The sequence below is a fragment of the Amphiura filiformis genome, chromosome 1 (genome assembly GCF_039555335.1).
Source record: "Amphiura filiformis chromosome 1, Afil_fr2py, whole genome shotgun sequence".
NCBI classification, from domain to species: domain Eukaryota; kingdom Metazoa; phylum Echinodermata; class Ophiuroidea; order Amphilepidida; family Amphiuridae; genus Amphiura; species Amphiura filiformis.
In genome coordinates this window covers 59,557,907-59,580,513 of record NC_092628.1, presented here as the reverse complement: position 1 = coordinate 59,580,513, position 22,607 = coordinate 59,557,907, and the positions used below count along the sequence as shown (strand labels likewise).

Below are 22,607 nucleotides of genomic sequence, written 5' to 3'. Positions count from 1 at the left end.
CCAGAAGTGCGATTTGTAGCACACCTGCTTTTTTTCAAAATTCATTGACTTACAAGCAACTATTGACTCATTTTGACTAGAGCGGGCATTTAATTATTTCACAACAATATTTGATTTTATAAATAAGTGAAGCTGGAGTTGTACTCTTTGTTCATTCATCATTATTGTTGATATTATTAAAGTCACAAAATGGCAAGTAGAAGTAGTTGAAAGTTATTTTAAAGGAGAAATTTAGAAATAAAAATAAAATAATTAATTATTTTGAGATTTTCAATTTTGGACGCGGGCGGTAAACAGGAAACTAATAATCAAGTGCGAAGGGCCTAATGTTTAATTCATATTCTAGTCCAATTTAATTCTCCAAGTTTGTTTTTTGCTGTAAATGAAGAGCTTCAAGTTAAGCTTAATAAACGTTTGTGTACACTTATCCCGCATGTTCCTTACGTTACACGACCTTTTCGTTCGTGTAACGGTCATACCGTTACACGTTTACAAGCTAGCTTCAGTGGTCATGAAAGAATTCAAAAGATAACCTCTGCCCCAATAATCCCAAGCTATTGTCTGAAACTGCACCTCGGAAGATGTATGGTAAGAACTCAGTCCTCAAATGATAGTCATGTAACGACCAAAAGATCAAGTGACTGACTACACTACAAGATTCCTGGCGACGGAGTACCTCTGCTGCAATGACACTTCGTGTCTACTACCGCTGCTACTACCGAGTACCCTAGCCCTTTGTGGCCGACGTTGGTACTACACCAAAGTACCAGCGTCGGCCACCACACTGTAGATATCCCCGTAGCAAAGTACTTACATCGATACTCCACCATGCGTCACCTAAGAGTCAACTGCGATGTACCGAGTAGGTGACTTATAGGCACACCATGGTCGGGGGTACTTCGATGGCCCTTCAGCGGCAGTACCTGCACAGTAACCGCATCCATGGTGTACCCATGTGTCAGCAGTGAAGTAGCAGTGAAGGTACTCACCCACGAGGTACTCCGTCGCCAAAGTCCTTTGATCGTAAAGTTCATTGACTTCAAAGCGCGCGCGCCCGTGATACAACTACGCGGCCTACTGCGCGTGCAACTACGCGTTCAACAAGGCTTGCACACGAACGCGTTGAAGTGGAATTATTAATTTGTTATGATCTGGATGCAATTGCTTGTTGCACAATGCAGTTTTTCCGTACGCCGGCGACAGTGTTGTAATTCCGCTGTTTTTCTTTTGTTTTCCGTTTTGTTCTGTTAGGAAAATAACACGGTTTTATGTTTGTTTGATTGCTTACTTGGTTGGTTAGTTAGCTGTTTGCTTGGCTGATGGCTGCTCAGCTTGGTTGTTTTCATTTGTAATTTTTATCTTATTTATTTAGTAAATTTATTATTTTTCAGAAATGTTTAGAAAAGATTGCATCATGTATTTTATGTTCATATGTTTTTTTATTCATTAAGGGGGTACTACACCCCTGCCCAATTTTGTGCCCATTTTGCATTTTTCTCAAAAATTATAGCGCATTGGGGACAAGTAAGATATGTATATTATAGGGGCAAGGACTACAACTACTGCACTGGAAATTTTATTTTAGCACAGACAACAGTTGTGGAGTTACAGTCAAAAATGAGGGAAAACCAATATTTGATCAATAAATCAATAACTACTTGCTTTGAGTTGCTGAATTTTCAGTACAGTAGTTGTAGTCCTTGCCCCTATAATATACATATCTTACTTGTTACCAATGTGCTATAATTTTTGAGAAAATGCAAAAATAGGCACAAAATTGGACAGGGGTGTAGTACCCTTAACTCATTACTTGCTTTAGTTATTTTACTGATTTATTTATTACCTATTTATTTATTTAGTTGGTTACTTATTTATTTACTTATGTAGGCCTACTTATAAATTTACTTAGTTCTTTCTTTCTTTCTTTAATTGTTTTTATACTTATTTGTTATCTTCACTTATTTAATACTCATTTAGATTTTTTTTTTAAATTTTTTTAAAATTTAGTTGCTTATTTATTTAGACCTACTTGGTTATTTTCTTGTTTATTTACTTACTTATTTAGTTATTATTTACTTAATTATTTACATATTTATATAATTAGTTATTTTACCTGTTTATTTATTTATTTATTTATTTATTTATTTATTTACTTCTTTGGGTAATTATTTTTTAAATAACTTATTTACTTGTTTACCTATTTCCTTATTTATTTACTTACTCCTTTAGTTAGTTATTTACTTACTTATTCACTTATTTATTTACTCATTTACTAATAGGCCTAGGCCTACTTAACTTATCCGCTTAAAAATGCCCAAAGAATAAATAAGAAACATAAATCAAGAACATATTACCGTAATCAATATAAAACAATATGGCAACAGAAACAAATAAGAAATGGCAACCCGCTCGCCTCATTTTTTTTGCCAGAGTACCCACGTCGGTACTCAGCTGCGGAGTACCTGACAGGCGAGTACCAGTGTCGGTACTCGGAGTACCTTCAAAGTACCTACGCCATGAGGTATTCGCGAGTTGCAGCCGGCTTGCTGGGCCACAAGGGTCTGGTGGCCGACGTACGTACTCGAGAGTTGTTGCACAATGCAGTTTTTCCGTACGCCGGCGACAGTGTTATATTATAATCCCGTCGTTTTTCTTTTGTTTTCCGTTTTGTTCTGTTAAGAAAAATTGTTCTAAAACCTGAAGATTGTTATTTATTTTGTTGTGCTTTGATTTTTGTATCGGTTTTATGTTTGTTTGATTGTTTACTTGGTTGGTTAGTTAGCCGTTTGCTTGGCTGGTTGCTCAGCTTGGTTGTTTTCATTTGTGATTTTTATCTTATTTAATTAATTATTTAGTAAGTTTATTATTTTTCAGAAATGTTTAGAAAAGATTGGAATCATGTATTTTATTAAAATGTTCATATGTTTTTTATAGCATTATTTGCTTTAGTTATTTACTCATTTATTTATTACCTATTTATTTATTTATTTATGAAGGCCTACTTATAAATTTACTTTTTCTTTGTTTATATACTTATTTATTATCTTCACTTATTTATTTACTTACTCATTAAGATATTTTTTTATTTATTTAGTTGCTTATTTTCTTATTTCCTCGTTTATGTACTTACTCATTTAGTTATTATTTACCTAATTATTTACTTATTTTATGATTAGTTGTTTACCAATCTCCTTATTTATTTATTTATTTATTTATTTATTTATTTACTTCAAGTTGGGTAATTATTTATTTAATAACTTATTTATTTGTTTACCTATTGCCTTATTTATTTACTTACTCCTTTAGTTAGTTGTTTACTTACTTATTTACTTATTTATTTACTCATTTACTAATAGGCCTAGGCCTACTTAACTTATCCGCTTAAAATGCCCCAAAACAATAAGAAACATAAATCAAGAACATATTAATCAATATAAATCAATATGGCAACAAAAACAAATAAGAAATGGCAACCCGCTTGCCTCATTTTCTTGCCAGAGTAGGCTACCCACGTCGGTACTCAGCTGCATATTACCTGGCAGGTGAGTACCAGTGTCGGTACTCGGAGTACCTTCAAAGTACCTACGCTACGAGGTATTCGCGAGTTGCAGCCGGCTTGCTGGGCCACAAGGGTCTGGTGGCCGACGTGGGTACTCGAGAGTAGCAGCGCTGCTACTCTCATGAGAATCCCGTAGTGTAGTTACTACTACACTACAAGATTCCTGGCGACGGAGTACCTTTGCTGCAATGCTACTTTGTGGCTACTACCACTGCTACTACCGAGTACCCAAGCCCTTTGTGGCCGACGTTGGTACTACACCAATGTACCAGTGTCGGCCACCATACTGTAGATACCCCCGTAGCAAAGTACTTACATCGATACTCCACCATGTGTCACCTAAGAGTCAACTGCGATGTACCGAGTAGGTGACTTATAGGCAGACCATGGTCGGGGTACTTGATGGCCCTTCAGCGGAAGTACCTGCACAGTAACCGCATCCATGGTGTACCCATGTGTCAGCAGTGAAGTAGCAGTGAAGGTACTCACCCGCGAGGTACTCCGTCGCTAAAGTCCTTTGATCATAAAGTTCATTGACTTCAAGGCGGGCCCGCGCGCCCGTGGTACAACTACGCGGCCGACTGCGCGTTCAACTACGCGTTCAACAAGGCTTGCACACGAACGCGTTGTAGTGGAATTTTTAATTTGTTATGATCTGGATGCAATTGCTTGTTGCACAATGCAGTTTTTCCGTTCACCGCGACAGTGTTATAATTCCGTTGTTTTTCTTTTGTTTTCCGTTTTGTTCTGTTAGGAAAATAACACGTTTTTGTTTTTGTTTGATTGTTTACTTGGTTGGTTAGTTAGCTGTTTGCTTGGCTGATGGTTGCTCAGCTTGGTTGTTTTCATTTGTATTTTTTATCTTTAGTAAATTTATTATTTTTCAGAAATGTTTAGAAAAGATTACATCATGTATTTCATGTTCATATGTTTTTTATTCATTAACTCATTACTTGCTTTAGTTATTTTACTGATTTATTTATTACCTGTTTATTTATTTAGTTGGTTACTTACTTATTTATTTACTTATGTACTTATAAATTTACTTAGTTCTTTCTTTCTTTATTTAATTGTTTTTATACTTATTTATTATCTTCACTTATTTATTTACTTACTCATTTAGATATTTATTTATTTTATTTATTTATTTGCTTATTTACTTACTTGGTTATTTTCTTATCTTCTTATTTTCTTGTTTATTTACTTATTTAGTTATTATTTACCTAATTATTTACTTATTTGTATAATTAGTTATTTACCTATCTCCCTATTTATTTATTTATTTACTTATTTATTTATTTACATCTTTGTGTTATTATTTATTTAATAACTTATTTACTTGTTTACCTATTTCCTTATTTATTTACTTACTACTTTAGTTATTTACTTACTTATTTATTTACTCAGTTGCTTACATTATGTATTGTTATTTACTTATTTATTCACTCATTTACTAATAGGCCTACTTAACTTATCCGCTTAAAAATGCCCAAAGAATAAAATAACAAACATAAATCAAGAACATATTAATCAATATAAATCAATATGGCAACAGAAATAAATAAGAAATGGCAACCCGCTTGCCTCACTTTTTTGCCAGAGTACCCATGTCGGTACTCAGCTGCAGAAGTACCTGGCAGGTGAGTACCAGTGTCGGTACTCGGAGTACCTTCAAAGTACCGACGCCACGAGGTATTCGCGAGTTGCAGCCGGCTTGCTGGGCCACAAGGGTCTGGTGGCCGACGTGGAGGTACTCGAGAGTAGCAGCGCTGCTACTCTCATGAGAATCCCGTAGTTAGAGAATAAATTATAGATTTTGTCTTTTGCCTATCAATATTGTGTCATAATGGATGGGCTGGCCAGTATATCAATTATTTCATGCGGTCGCAGACTGTATCTACTACGATAAAAATATTGGCCAGCCCATCCATTATGACACGATATTGATAGGCAAAAACAAAATCTATCTTTTATTCTCATTCTTATTCAGTTTTTAATGTAATTTTTGCGAGAAAAACTGTACTTTTTCAGAAAAAATAAAGTTAATTTTGTGAGGATATCCCCGCTGTTTTAAATGAACGAAACCATCACGAACATCTGAGCCGCCCGAATCGCGTTCTTAGTTCTCGCGACGTGTATTACGCGAACGCATTATCGTGCGATCATTGAGGAGCAACAAGCGCGCGCCGTTGCGTGGCGTGCGCGCCCTGACTAATATCACTATCAACTATTGTGAGATATTGTACACCAGAAAACCAATCAAATTACGTGAATTCTTTACAAGACGCACCCATTGAATAAGAATGTACCATCACCATTGAGGACTGAGTTCCGCAGTCTAGTGGCAGCCATTTACTTTGGACTTTGGACTGGAGTATAAGGGGGGTCTAAATTTGGACCCAAAAGTTGCCCTTTAAATAAATTTCATCTTTGGGAGTCGGTACCTTCTTTATAAAGAGAGAGAGAGAGAGAGAGAGAGAGGTCTGAAACCTGCACACTAAAACCGCACACTAACTGCATGCCCAAGCCAAGTTCATGAAGTTGTCAAAAAATATAAAAAATTTACGTGGTGAACTAGTCTGATTGTACTCTTGTAGTAAAACAAGAGCACCAATGGCGCTGTGGCTCTGTGCTTTTTGAATGTGAAAGTAATTGCAGTCGAATGTGCAACAGGTGAAATCATATACATTGTATGTGCCAGATCACATGCAATCATACATCTTGCTGGTTGGTAGCTATATCTTATTTGCAGAGCATAATACATCCATCAAGTTTCATATCCACATGAGGTTTTAGTAATTTGACCACAGATGACCCCTGAGTGACCTTGGATGACCCCAAAATGACATTCCAAAAATTTGGCTTGAATTGTTGACTGTACCCACCAAGTTTCATGCCCATGCGAGTTTTAGTAACTTAACCTTAGATGACCCTGGGTGACCTCGGATGACCCCGAAATGACCTTCCAAAATTTGACTCTAAATGTTGACTGTACCCACAAAACTTCATGCCCATACAACAGTTTTTAGTAATTTGACCTCAGATGACCCCTTGGTGACCTCAGATGACCCCAAAATAACCGTCTAAAAATTTGACTCTAAATGTTAAGTGTACCCACCAAGTTTCATGCCCATACAAGTTTTTAGTAATTTGACCTCAGGTGACCCCTTGGTGACCTCGGATGACCCTGAAATGACCGTCCGATAATTTGACTCTAAATGTTGACTGTACCCACCAAGTTTCATGCCCATACGAGTTTTTAGAAATTTGACCTCAGATGACCCCTTGTGAGCTCAGATGACCCCGAAATAACCGTCCGAAAATTTGACTCATAATGTTAAGTGTATCCATCAAGTTTCATGCTCATACGACAGTTTTTAGTAATTTGACCTCGGATGACCCCTAAGTGACCTCGGATGACCCCAAAATGACCGTCAGAAAATTTGACTCTAAATGTTAACTGTACCCACCAAGTTTCATGCCCATACGACAGTTTTAGTAATTTGACCTTAGATGACCCCTGGATGACCTCGAGTGACCTTCACCCACTAACCAATACAAACTTGTTCTGTCTGGGGTCAAGATGCACCCGCCCACCAAGTTTGAAGAACGTATGACCCTAGTCTCCGAGAAAAAGGTTTTTGCATATTATGCATAAATTATGCAAATTAGGTAGGTAATTACCATATTTTGCGCTGAAAATCGAATCAGGTCGAGATCCTCTGGTCATGCTACCCCCACCACGTTTCATCATCATAGGGCTTAGCATTCTTACGGATCCCCAGAAACAGCTTCACAAGGCGGATTTCTTCAGATTTCCAACCATTTTGTAGAAGCGTTCCGCATAAATTATGCAACTTAACAACTAAATGCGCATACTTTTAAGCCAAAAACTAATCAGGTGATCAGCAGGTGTGTATCATTCCTGTCACAAGGTTTCGTTACCATGCGCCGCTATCAACTTGCGCTGATATTCGCATAAAATATGCAAATTAGCTATGTTAAGTTGCATATTTTCACCGAAAACATATGATTACGGAGCAAACTTGGATACCCTTCCTCCCACCAAGTAGCGTCCCCCAGTAGGTCTTACGGTTCCCCAGATACAGCTCCGACGGACATTCGGACATCCCACCCCACACACAGGCGGAAATAGTGATTACTAAGTCCCATCCTGAACAAAGTTCAGAAATGAAATTTTATCAATTTGCGCTGATTTTCGCATAAATTATGCAAATTAGCTATGTTAATTTGCATTATTTTCACCGAAAACATACAATTACGGAGCAAACTTAGATAACCTTCCTCCCACCAAGTAGCGTCCCCGTAGGTCTTACAGTTCCCCAGATACAGCTCGGACGGACACACGGACATCCACACCCCGGACAGACAGAAATACTGAGGCGAGACAATAAATGAAATTTTATAACAAATTTTTGTGACTTGAGATCATTTGCATTTTTTTGTAAACACCAAAACTGTTCTGTCCTGACATGTCTGTTGTGTCATGTGTGTTGAACCCAAGAGTCCAACCGAACAATCGTAAGTTCTGTTCGGATCTGGATCTGCCTGGATGCTGTACTCCGATTAAGCAGGACTAGCCTACATCACATCAGTGTTTATTTCTGATAGATTTCACTTCATGATTTTTTCTTCAATTTCATCACTTACGAAAGTACAAAAGTAGACAATCTAGTAGTCAGTATAACCTCGGAGCAGTTCGTGTACGTGTGAGACCTACGTACATGGAATAGTAGTACATGGCTTCCGAATTTGGAACTTCACATGTTCAACTTGTCATGCCGGTCGAGTCCCGCGTTTACAACTATAAAATCAAACCACTTCTAGATTAAGTCCATCGCTGAATTTTACAAATAACTTAAATAAACATCTTTATATTTAATTAAAAAAATATTATGGTATGCTCGTAAATGCTTCGGAATGACATTTACCAGAAGCTCATGAGCTCATGTAAACAAACTAGCGTATTTTCACCTCGATTATGCACCGTAGCTCTCTGTGGTTGAGTTTGCAAGGTCAGTGGGTCAGTGAACTTAGTCTCCTATTAGACTTGATCCACCAGTCCTTCAACTGCTTACGCACGGTCATCGGGTTGTGCTTGCAGGTGAGGACTGGTAACGATTGCGTTCGAAAATTGGAGCATTTATTAGCTCATGAATAATTAATTAGTTCTTATCACGTGGTCACAGCATCTCCTTTTAAGGATGTTATAATTTATTATGAATGAAATATTTGCATTGTTTACTATAATCATGACATTTGACATGAAATTATAAATAAATAAACAAATTTGTACTGCCTGAATATTTATTCATTCTAATTTCACACATCATTTTCCAGCCCGTTTTCCATGCATTTTTGAGTTGTCACTTGTCTCCTCATGCTCTAGCTCTTTGACTTGCAAAATATGCATTGTTTTTCCTTTTTTCCTTCATCATTTAATACGCACGTGGGAAATTGAAAAAAAGAAAAGAATTGTAATACAATATTTCACTTTTTTTACTGTTTATTTTATTAATTGTTCAACTTGATTCACGTGTATTTTTTTTCTATGACCAGTGTGTTTGTTTATATTAGGGGGCTGTAATTTTCTTCGAATGGGGGTGGGTCATGAATATATTGGGGATCATAGACTTTTAGACCAAAAATAGAGTTCGGTGATGAATAATTTGTCGTCAGTCTGTGTAGGCGGGAGGGGGCATAAAACTTTTTGACTCGAGATCAGGGGTCGTAAAAAAAAATAGCCTGCGATAGGGGGTCATAAAAAATTTACTTAAGATTATACCGGTTGTAAGTCATGTATAAATGTGCAGTTGGGAGTGGGCCTAGAACTACGGTACGGGATTGGTAGTCAGTATAGTGTTACGGTACAGTAGTCACAATGTTACGCAACTTACGACACACAACTTACGTGACGTAACTTACGTTGCGTAACTTACATTGCGTTGTTAATTTACGCAACATAACTTACGTTGCGTAACTTACATTGCATTGCATTGTTAAGTTACCCAACGTAGCTTACGTTGCGTAACTTACGTCACAATGTTACGCAACTTCCGTTCTAATAACGGTAGGTACACGGCTAGGCTGTAGACTACAGCAAGTCATGCAAGTGTAACACCATGCATACATAACGATACGATGTGTGACTATAATAGGTCCAGTCTTAGACTAATGTGTGTATGCGTAGACGTAGACTACGGCAAGTATAATGCCCTGATGGTACGATGCATGAGGGCCCAGCCATCATGGCCATAGACTACGGTAAGTGTAATGCCTAAATGGAGAAATGCGTGCAAGGTAAATAGGATTACATGTACCGTACATAGTCATGGTACTGCTACTACTGCTAGGCCTAGCATGACCAGTATTTTGTCCTACATTCATGCAAAACATATCATGACAGGCTAGGCCTATCATTCTTCTAGCCTACTCACATTTGAATACTTTGTGGCTAAGCCTAAGCCATGAAACCCGAGGCCGAGCCCAGGCATGCTAGGCCTAGTCATAATTGTGGGACTCCGTTTTGGGATCGAGTCTTTGTCAAATTGTAAAATTGAGTCTTGAGATCAACCCATGATTTGGCATGAAGACATGAACTTACCAGTTATTTAACATGAAGAATACCATCCATTCGATTTCAAGTGCAGTGCAGCGTCTGAGTCGTGCAGGAGTCGTGCAGTTGCACAGCACAGTTCTCGGTGAGGCAAGTTACAATGTATTGACAGCGGGACTGACAGTCGTGCAGTGACAAGCATACTCAGATTCAGACATGACATACACTGGCATGCTGGGACATCGTAATTTAAATTTGTAAACCAGCACCATCACGATCAGTATTCACACTGTTCATGCAGCATATCTGTCAATTATGCATGTCTGAATCTGATGAACATGATGTATGCCATACTCAGGATACTGTGTAGGCCCTACATGGGGTCATGCCTATCATGGTATGCAATCATCATGATCATTCATGACCATCACGACAATGAATTTCTTTGTCTGTCTTGAGACCGTGCATGACTTAGTAGCTTTCTGTAGTACTTACATGCTTAGCCCGTGCCTAGGCTACACTGATCAATGAATAACATACAAATTACGGTGTGTGTACAATCCGTATAGTTCAATTTATCAGGCTGCTTGTTGACAGTGTACAAACAATGAAATACAATCCATGAATTGCAAACTAGAAAATGCCGATCGCCGTTTACATGGCACAAAAATGCCTCCTATTTTGCTCTAAAATAACACATGACTTCAGATAAACGGTCTAAAAGATAACCAGCAACGTCACCTTCAATTTCTCCAGCCAAAGTTTCAGCACTAACAATCAGGTTTGAAATTAAACATATTTTGTTGTTTTTTCTATGCACTTTCACACAGACAAGCTGATGGCATCTCTCTGCTCTGATTTCACAAAAAAAAATAATTTCATGAATAATTAATCACGTATCATCTCTTCTACAAGCCCTAACTGGCCGTACAACAAGTATTGCGCAGGCGTCAACGATAATACTGCTGATGAGTTTGAGCTAGTTTCTACGTCATTGATTGAGCTACTGCGCACGCCCGACGTGTTTTCGTCGTGAAAACAATACAATACAAAAGAATTAATCGCCCCACTTTTTTGCACGGTTCGTTCTCAGGCCCCGAATCGAGAAACGGCCATTTTATTCCGCCATGTTGATTGTTTCGAGATCGGGGCCGAGGGACTCAGGCTAGTCTCCTATGCAGCCAGTTTGGTTACGCTCCCTCCAGGGGGCGCAACACTAAATAAGCGTCCCATAGGATAACGTGTGATTTTGGCCAGGGAATCTCTATTATATCGGGAATTGCCTGTTACACATGATCGCACACAAGGTCGTAGGCAATTGGTCGGACCTCATCTGCTCAGAACATATTGACCCAGGTCAGCATACCGCCATATCCTTCCCGACATGCTTAGTAGCCAAGTCCGTAGAAGAGTGGATCCACACACTATGTACACAAATATACATTTGGCCACATTTTATTATACGATTAATACGAATTTATTAAACATGGTAACAAATATTCTCTAGCAAATCGGTTATACGGTGGAACTGGTAGGCATATTAAAATTCGGGATATTAAATATCTTCCTGACCAGCCAGATCTGCGCATGGTCAAAGACGAGTATCAGACCGACGCAAACTGGCTTAGTCTCCACATCAGCCAGTTTGGTTCCGCCCCTCCACAGGGAGCGTAACCTGTGTAGGAGACTCGGTCGGACCTGGTCGGACCTCATCTCTCCCCATCAACTGTGTCCTATAATCCCCGACATTGCCCTTATGAAGTCACATCGCCCTGTTTTGGCCTACTTCGAGCGCCATTCCTGGCGTCCCTGCAATACTTGACAAAATAAATTTGGTATCAAATTAAAGCTCTATTTCTGTAGATTCCAAAACTTTTGTCGGCATATATCGATGACCGTTGACTTTTTTTCGCTATTTCGCGGTGCAAAAATATGGCCTAAAAATATACTAAATTCACCACTCACATTTCAAAATCGGAAGTTGTCTTCATCCGCCACCGAGAACTGCTTTTGAGATAAAATGTCCGTTTTTTTCTGCATGTTATCATTTAAGACACTTGTCGAATTCATATGAGCTGATATTGAGTGATTTAAAGTGAACATGTCGGTAGATATGGTCGCTACAATCTCATACTCACTATGGACTATATTAGCCGAATTTCGTTCTTACATAAAATGCGTAGTGATTTAGTGTTGCGCCCCCTTATAAGGATTTAAAAGTTTTCAAAATCCACATTTGTCACTAATTAATTAAATTAGAGAAAATTTGTAGCTCAACGCCGAAAATTTCATGTCTCTGCGACATTTCGTTCAAGAGAAATGTTGTTTTAAAGATCAGTGCCGAAACGCGGAAAATCGCATATTTCGACTTTTCCTCCAATATGCGAGAGTTTGCACAAAACTCACTAAAACTAGTGACAGACAACAATTTATAAGCACGTCTTTGAACCAAGTTTAATTTCTTTTCTAGATTATCTGTCTTGCCATTTTGTTTTTAAAGCACTTGTTAATGAGTGTGAAGTACAAACACCCCCCCCCCCCCCGTTTCAGTAGTAACAATTATGGTCTTTTTGCATAGGCCTACTGAATATGCAGCAAAACGGCTTCATGCAGATTAACAATGCCTATTAACTTTAAAACCCATTTTTGAGCCTTTTTGAAGATTTTTGGATACAATTTCTAGACTTTGCAGGCGCCTGCTCGGCCAATAAAGCATTTTTCCCAATAATAATTCATCAGGGTGACTTTTCGAAATCCTTGTTTATCATCATGATTGAAATAGAACACATTTCATGCCGCGCATTTCTTATTATACGCGAAGAATGTAAAAGAACGCGTTCATAGCGACGGCCGTTACAAGGGGCGCAACACTAAATAAGCGTCCCATAGGATAACGTGTGATTTTGGCCTACTTCGAGCGCCATTCCTGGCGTCCCTGCAATACTTGACAAAATAAATTTGGTATCAAATTAAAGCTCTATTTCTGTAGATTCCAAAACTTTTGTCGGCATATATCGATGACCGTTGACTTTTTTTCGCTATTTCGCGGTGCAAAAATATGGCCTAAAATATACTAAATTCACCACTCACATTTCAAAATCGGAAGTTGTCTTCATCCGCCACAGAGAATTGCTTTTGAGATAAAATGTCCGTTTTTTTCTGCATGTTATCATTTAAGACACTTGTCGAATTCATATGAGCTGATATTGAGTGATTTAAAGTGAACATGTCGGTAGATATGGTCGCTACAATCTCATACTCACTATGGACTATATTAGCCGAATTTCGTTCTTACATAAAATGCGTAGTGATTTAGTGTTGCGCCCCTTATAAGGATTTAAAAGTTTTCAAAATCCACATTTGTCACTAATTAATTAAATTAGAGAAAATTTGTAGCTCAACGCCGAAAATTTCATGTCTCTGCGACATTTCGTTCAAGAGAAATGTTGTTTTAAAGATCAGTGCCGAAACGCGGAAAATCGCATATTTCGACTTTTCCTCCAATATGCGAGAGTTTGCACAAAACTCACTAAAACTAGTGACAGACAACAATTTAAGCACGTCTTTGAACCAAGTTTAATTTCTTTTCTAGATTATCTGTCTTGCCATTTTGTTTTAAAGCACTTGTTAATGAGTGTGAAGTACAAACACACCCCCCCCTGTTTCAGTAGTAACAATTATGGTCTTTTTGCATAGGCCTACTGAATATGCAGCAAAACGGCTTCATGCAGATTAACAATGCCTATTAACTTTAAAACCCATTTTGAGCCTTTTTGAAGATTTTTGGATACAATTTCTAGACTTTGCAGGCGCCTGCTCGGCCAATAAAGCATTTTTCCCAATAATAATTCATCAGGGTGACTTTTCGAAATCCTTGTTTATCATCATGATTGAAATAGAACACATTTCATGACGCGCATTTCTTATTTTACGCGAAGAATGTAAAAAGAACGCGTTCATAGCGACGGCCGTTACAAGGGGCGCAACACTAAATAAGCGTCCCATAGGATAACGTGTGATTTTGGCCTACTTCGAGCGCCATTCCTGGCGTCCCTGCAATACTTGACAAAATAAATTTGGTATCAAATTAAAGCTCTATTTCTGTAGATTCCAAAACTTTTGTCGGCATATATCGATGACCGTTGACTTTTTTCGCTATTTCGCGGTGCAAAAAATATGGCCTAAAAATATACTAAATTCACCACTCACATTTCAAAATCGGAAGTTGTCTTCATCCGCCACAGAGAATTGCTTTTGAGATAAAATGTCCGTTTTTTTCTGCATGTTATCATTTAAGACACTTGTCGAATTCATATGAGCTGATATTGAGTGATTTAAAGTGAACATGTCGGTAGATATGGTCGCTACAATCTCATACTCACTATGGACTATATTAGCCGAATTTCGTTCTTACATAAAATGCGTAGTGATTTAGTGTTGCGCCCCTTATAAGGATTTAAAAGTTTTCAAAATCCACATTTGTCACTAATTAATTAAATTAGAGAAAATTTGTAGCTCAACGCCGAAAATTTCATGTCTCTGCGACATTTCGTTCAAGAGAAATGTTGTTTTAAAGATCAGTGCCGAAACGCGGAAAATCGCATATTTCGACTTTTCCTCCAATATGCGAGAGTTTGCACAAAACTCACTAAAACTAGTGACAGACAACAATTTAAGCACGTCTTTGAACCAAGTTTAATTTCTTTTCTAGATTATCTGTCTTGCCATTTTGTTTTTAAAGCACTTGTTAATGAGTGTGAAGTACAAACACACCCCCCGTTTCAGTAGTAACAATTATGGTCTTTTTGCATAGGCCTACTGAATATGCAGCAAAACGGCTTCATGCAGATTAACAATGCCTATTAACTTTAAAACCCATTTTTGAGCCTTTTGAAGATTTTTGGATACAATTTCTAGACTTTGCAGGCGCCTGCTCGGCCAATAAAGCATTTTTCCCAATAATAATTCATCAGGGTGACTTTTCGAAATCCTTGTTTATCATCATGATTGAAATAGAACACATTTCATGACGCGCATTTCTTATTTTACGCGAAGAATGTAAAAAGAACGCGTTCATAGCGACGGCCGTTACAAGGGGGCGCAACACTAAATAAGCGTCCCATAGGATAACGTGTGATTTTGGCCTACTTCGAGCGCCATTCCTGGCGTCCCTGCAATACTTGACAAAATAAATTTGGTATCAAATTAAAGCTCTATTTCTGTAGATTCCAAAACTTTTGTCGGCATATATCGATGACCGTTGACTTTTTTCGCTATTTCGCGGTGCAAAAAATATGGCCTAAAAATATACTAAATTCACCACTCACATTTCAAAATCGGAAGTTGTCTTCATCCGCCACAGAGAATTGCTTTTGAGATAAAATGTCCGTTTTTTCTGCATGTTATCATTTAAGACACTTGTCGAATTCATATGAGCTGATATTGAGTGATTTAAAGTGAACATGTCGGTAGATATGGTCGCTACAATCTCATACTCACTATGGACTATATTAGCCGAATTTCGTTCTTACATAAAATGCGTAGTGATTTAGTGTTGCGCCCCTCCACAAAAATGTTTGTGTGGAAGGGCGGAACCAAACTGGCTGCTGTGGAGACTACTGCAAGAATCGATCAATCACACAAAACTGTTTGCTGATTGGTTCAGAAATGGTGATGTCATCAATCAAGAAAAACTAATCGATTTATTGGTTCAAAATAGCCTCATAGAAAAGTACGAAGTTTGTTGAGCATCGCAGCTTATCGGTAAAAACGTGACCTTTAACAAAAAAATCGGCACAGTGCTTTCGTACTGCACTTGCGCAAGCCAAATAGTCCCCAGAAAAGTCATTTGTTCAGATTTATTCGGGGATTTATTCAAGATTCAGACATGTTCTTGACTATTTTTTTTTTTTTTTTACCTATCTCTTTATTGAAATTATAAAGAAATAGTGAAGAAAAGTTAAGAAGTAGTCAAATAATTTCTGATCTGAACTAAATCTTAAGAAATGTACCTCCATTGGTTTCCGTCTGTATTACGCATCTTAAATTATACAGACCAGAATAATCTCTAGCACACACAGGGAACCAAGATATAACTCGATTATCGTGACTATTTTGGTCTTTTTTAAAAAAAAATAATACTTTTATCGCCTGAATTTCAATAAAATCTGGAGTGCAATCGATTCAAAAATAACTTAGCCAAACTTAGAAACGAAACTTAAGCCTTCATATCAGTCATTAAATGATCCTTAGCATAAAAACCAACAGCGTATTGTGGCCTGAAAATGAATGCTAGTTAGTTGCATGACAAAGGCACTGATAAGCTCCGCTCAGAGCCAAAAATCGTATACAAGGCTAAAAAAGTTCTGCATTTTCGAAAGCAAATGATACTTTTAATGGTCATGATGGTGTGTATTTATAAAGCCTTTTAATGGTGTGTATTTATAATGTTTTTGAATGATGTCTTGAATAAGTGCAATATTTTATTTTCTATCAACAGCAGTTGCTGTATTTTTCCTTGTTAATATTGATACTGTATCTTTTAATGTTTAATTGTTTTTAATATTGTAATGACGTAAACCACTTGTAATTTGGCCTGAGGGCCACGATTTGTGTGTGAATAAAATATACTATACTATATCTATATAAATAAAAGGAAGTCGCTAAATCTTGTTCGCGAATAGACTCAGAGATGATTTCACTTTCAGCTCTGATTTATTCGTACATTGATCGGGTACATATTGCCATTAAACCATCTGAGGTTCATTTTTGCAAAACTATTCAATCACTATGGAAATAACAAAAAAAATGATCGGTTGCTAGGCCGTTGAGGTCAATAACCTTACGGCTCAGGTCATGACCAAACTGCGCGTCAAAAATGCACGCGCGCTGATTAGTGGCGAGTCACGCACCCTGACACGTACTGCGTCTGGGTTTATAGGTCGCACACCGCAGAGGGCTGTCTGATGGTCTGAGGAGGGGGGGGGTGTCCACTCAGAATTGAACACTTGATCAAAATAAAGATCTAGGCCTAATTGGAGCCATTTCGGGGACCATTTCTGTTTTGTCATTGCTGTAAAGTGTACAGGTGTCCAAAACAGAAGCCAAAACGGACACTTCTTTATACGCAGGGGGTATCAAGGGGGGGAGTTGAGTATTTGAAAAAAAATCAAAATAAAGGCTCAATTGAAGCACCATTTTGACACTAATGTTGTTATCATCGTTTAAAACGCAAGTGTACAGCTGTCCGAAGCAGAAGCAAAAACGGGCACTTCTTAATACCTAGGGGGATGTGGCCCCCTGAGTAGGCCCTATTTGAAAAAAAATTCAAAATAAAGACCGGATTGAAGCTATTTGCGACCACTTTGACACTATAATAGTTGTTATCGGATGTCCAAAACAAGCTTCTTATCAATACGCGGAGGGAGGGTGTCTGATGGAGGGTGCGCCGGGAGGGGAGGGGGCACTCGAATATGAAAGTAACGTACAGTCTGTCCCTACCAGAGTATGACACTAGGGGTCTATCGAAGGCGATTATGGTAAAAAAGGGGGTTATTCAGTGGGGGCCTCCAAGAAAATGTGTGAGAACGCTAAAATTCAGTGCCATTAACCGTTAAATATAACTTTCTGGGCAACGTTTTGTGAAAATTTGCCTTTTGAAACTGAAATTGCTACAAAATGTTAAATTTGTTCACAATGCTGTGAAAGTGCCTAAAATATTTGCAGATTTGGTGTAAATTTCTTTTTAAAAAAGGGGTCACTGGGTGTAAGCTGGTGTTAAATATAACTTTCTGGGCAACGTTTTGTGAAAATATGCCTTTGTGAAACGGAAATTGCTACAAAAATGTTAAATTTGTTCACAATGGGCGTGAAGCGACTAAAATATTTGCAGATTTGGTGTAAATTTCTTTTTAAAAAAAGGGGGTCATTGGGTGTAAGCTGGTGAAAAAAACGGGTCAATGGGTGACAGATTTGCAAAATAAATCTGAGGGATTGAGTGAGTATAACAACATTATCACAGATCTGGATATTCACTTATATAAAAGTTTAGCTTCTTACATGACAGGAGCTAACATGATTATCAACATCTGATTATTACTGGATGAATAATCTACACCAAGACCGCATGATTATCATCACCGTTTACTCCTGTTTACTAATACTAAACACTCCAGACAGGGTCTAATTCTGCATAAAACCGGGCAACGTTATTTCTATAGATCTGCTGCGCATTCAAATTGCATTGTATTGCATCGTAATTTCATTTGTGTCTATGCTAATTATGTTTACACAACATGAACTCACATGTTTTCAAGCAAATTACGCCGATAATAGGTGATCAAAGCGAGCGGAATGTTACAAAAGTACAGATCGCATTCAGCTTACTTCATATTAGATGATCCTTGGAAAAATACGGCATAATTTGTCTTGGTGTTTGCGGAATGCCATGCAGTAAAATATTAATACGTTGCGGCAATTCATGATTGACAACTAACAATCGGCGTGTCCTTCGTATCCTCCACTGTCAATTTCTTATCCACTCACTAATCCTCACAAAAGCTTTGTGTTGATTACGTAACGTAATGTCACTAGGCAAATTGCAATAAGTAGGCCTACAATGAAATAATGAGTAGGGCGGGCTCCGAGGCAGGTTTCTTCTTCATCTTATGTAACAGTATTGTTCTCCAAAAAACCCGGAAGCTTGTCGTTTGGAGCTCTAGCTGAAATACAGCAAGATAATGTAAGATAGTAAATGTAAACCTGTATTTTAGCTAGAGTATCTCGAGCTAAAACACTCCCGTTTACTTCAGTCTTTATGCTCCTAAATAAAGCAGATAGCTTGTCCAAGGAGAAATGTGCTGCTCAAAACACAGGTGCAGATGTGCCAATAGTGCAGGATATGTACAAGATGTGCGAGTAAAAATGAACTCTAGATGCTTAGAGAACCTGGTGGACTGCAGAAGGCTGTAAAGCTCTAACTGCAGGGAGTGCTGCTGACTGGAAGGCTTGGACTGATGTTGATGTTACAGCTTCCACAGTATACCTGATCTCATGTACCAATACCTTGTGTATTGGACATGATTCGGCGGGTATACTTCAGCAATAGCGAATAAGTGGTCGTTTTTTACTCTGTTCAAAACGTCACATGTACACCAAATACAGCCCCCGAAATGGTCTACTTTTAGCGTGCCTTAACTCCGAAACAGTTTAGTCAAAGTTAAAAATGCGATCCCCAACCCTTTGCTTACCTTGGGCCAATTTGCAGTATTTTCCGCCGCTAGCTCCGTGTTGAAAAATGTCCGGTACTTGCCCGGTACAAACATAGAAATGGCCACATTTGCTTCAGTCCTGGTATGAATATTTCTTCCGTAATCCAATGGCTCCAACGTGGGCATCACGATGGTAGTCTCCTACACAACCAGATTGTGTCGGCCTGACGCTCGTCGATCCTAAAAGTGAGGACTGCGTGAGCTCTTACATGCGTAAAAGTCTATTCGACAAAGGCAATAAGGATGATTGACAGCGCCGTTCATTGGGCGGAGCCATTATATTACGGCATGACAGCAGACAGGTTGCGCTGTTCTCTGACCTTGACTGTTCGTCACGTAGACATACCGTGACCTGGGTACACGATACAAAGCTGGGGATGCGACTGCGGCCGCCATTTTGACACGCGGTATCTACTCTTCAGAAAAATTACTTTTGGTGACGTTTTATATCAAACAATTTTCGATAACGGATTTCTACTAGGATTTCAATTTTTTATTAATGAAGGTGCATGTAGTTTTGAGGAATAACACGGGATGTTTCGAGTTTTATTTCAACTGGTGGTGTAGGAAGGTGAGTGAATGCGTGAATGAGGCCGGGGATTGAGGTTTTGTTGTTTCAACGATCCGATAGTAGGATACTGAAACGTAGGCTAAAATGTCTAATGACGCCATGTTTACATGAAAACATTAGCTGCTGTGAGGTCAGTGTCGTTGAATTTGTTACCTAAATTCCTTTCAGGATATTCTGATTTCACTTATTTATGATGTGTACGAAAATTCACCATATAAACTCAAAAGTGTGAATGCAAGCTGTTATTGCTGACAATAGAAACATTGTTGCAAAGTCATTAAAAACAGGTATGTATTACAGACGTTCTTTGGCCGAAACGAGATACAGGCTAGTTAGGCAGTCTACTTCCACAGGCAGGCAGTTCCAAATTGGTATCGTGCGAATGAAGAAAGAATACTTGTAAGTGTCCCGAGCTGCTCGGATGGGCTGATACCGGAGATGGTGGGTTAATTTCCCAACGGTTGGATGCAGTTTGATGATGGGTGGAAAGTTGACATTTATGAGTCCATGATGTATTTTGTGGAACATTGAACACTGAATGAACAGTCTCCTTGTTTTAGGTCCAGATCTAACTGGTGAAGTAGTGGTGTGACGCTAGCCCGCCTATCAAAGTTTCCACAAATAAATCGGGCTGCTTGGCGCTGGACTGTTTCCAATGACTTAATTGATGTCCCTAGATGTATATGGGCTCCATGCTGATGCAGCATATTCAAGCTGAGGTCTTACTAAACCAGGGCATGGCATCCTAGTATTACGTAACAAACCGGAAGATGTAGTTTAAGTCTAGACAATAGGCGGATTAGCGGCCATTTTGTCTTCGACATGATTTTATTCACGTGTCCTTATACTTTAGTACACAAGTATATAAGTTAACAGGTTTGCAATTTTAAAATTATATTTTGTGTATACAATATATTCTGTAGTTATCGATCAATGACGGTGATTGTTCAGGTATTATATGCTTGATGGAATTAAATTGTCTGACCAGCTAGTATTCTCCTCCGCTGTCATTGTGATTCCAGTCACTCCACGTACTGTGTTGCGAAGGTGGAGGAGACTAAAGCTGTATTACGGAAACGGAAGGGGTTAAAAATGATGTAGTTTTTAAACTACATCATTTTTAGTCGAACAATAGCGTGACGTAGTTTCCGACATTGTTCCTATGCACTTTCACCCTCCTGACTAGATACAGACTTTAAGGTACATATTTCGAGGTGCATAACAGACACAAAATTTGTGTCATAACAAACACCAAATTGGTGTCGATGACCTGACATGCATGCATTCTTTTGTGATGGTCTTTCAATTTGTGCCGAGTGTCCTTGGCAGACTTGACTATGCTTCAGTGGTCATGAAAGGATTCAATAGATAACCTCTGCCCCACTAATCCCCAGCTATTGTCTGAAATTGCACCTCGGAAGATATATTATAACAACTCAGTCCCTCAAATGATTGTCATATAACGACCAAAAGATAAATGACTGACTATCATTGAGGACTGAGTTCCCCAGTCTACCTCCTGACTAAACTTTGGTAAGCCTTTACCGCTCCCGTTTACTCAACTAGCGGGTCTCCCGCTAGTATATAATATACTACTAGTACTACTTCTAATGCAACATACAAAATGAGCTGCTACTTACAATGACTAGTATAAACATGATAAATAAGAAGATCCCAGTCTCAAGATCTCAGCTCACGTTCAAAACAAGTAGCTTGTGCGCGGCCATGTTATTGTCATACACATGGAAATTCCGTCACAAAATGGAGCACACTTCAGATCTAGTTCAGGGCGTAGACCACCAAATAACTTCTCCATTGAAAAGCACGTAAAAACCGGGCGTAAAAATCAACCTTTTTACGCGGCGTTTTCTACCCGGGACAATAGTTTTCAATTTTTTACATCATCCCTGTATATAAGGGCATTTCGTGATCCACAGCCTCATCCCCCACTTTTTTTCAAAAAAGTTGAGATTTTTATACCGTACCACTGGAAACCTCTGGCCCCGGCCTCTGGCTACATTGTTCATGCATGGTAGGTATTTCGTTCTGGTGGTATACCAGAACGAAATTACAACAGTGGCATATGAAGTAGACTATGCCATAGTCGAATTTTGATAAAAATATGAACGCATTCCGTTGAACTCAAAATTATACTGACCGGTATTTAATACTTGCTTTTGGCTTATGTCGACTCTTGTAGTCGGACTCCAATAATGGCTCTCCAAACTGCTGAAATTAATCCTGCTTGGGGAAATTAAATCGTGCTGGGGAAATCAAATCGTGTTTGGGGGAATTAAATCGGGTTTGGGGATTTTAAATCGTGTTTAGGGAAATTAAATCGGGTTTGGGGAAATTTAATTAAATCCTGTTTGGGGGAAATTAATCCTGCTTGGGGGAAATTAAATCGTGTTTGGGGAAATAAATCGTGTTCGGGTGAAATTAAATCGTGTTCGGGGAAATTAAATCGTGTTTGGGGGAAATTAAATTAAATCCGGTTTGGGGATATTAAATCGTGTTTAGGGGAAATTAAATCCGGTTTGGGGGAAATTTAATTAAATCCTGTTGGGGAAATTAAATCCTGCTTGGGGAAATTAAATCATGTTTGGGGGAAATAAATCGTGTTCGGGTGAA

General features: G+C 38.5%; 1 protein-coding gene across 1 annotated transcript in view; it reads right to left on the bottom strand.

Moving 5' to 3' along the window:
- LOC140162017 (uncharacterized) overlaps positions 1 to 21,728 on the bottom strand; it is a 42,067-nt gene extending 20,339 nt beyond the window's left edge. The window contains exon 1 of the mRNA XM_072185310.1: positions 21,617 to 21,728. The gene's annotated coding sequence lies outside the window, so the exon portion shown is untranslated. The remainder of the gene's footprint in view (positions 1 to 21,616) is intronic.
- Between the last annotated feature and the right edge of the window lie 879 nt (positions 21,729 to 22,607).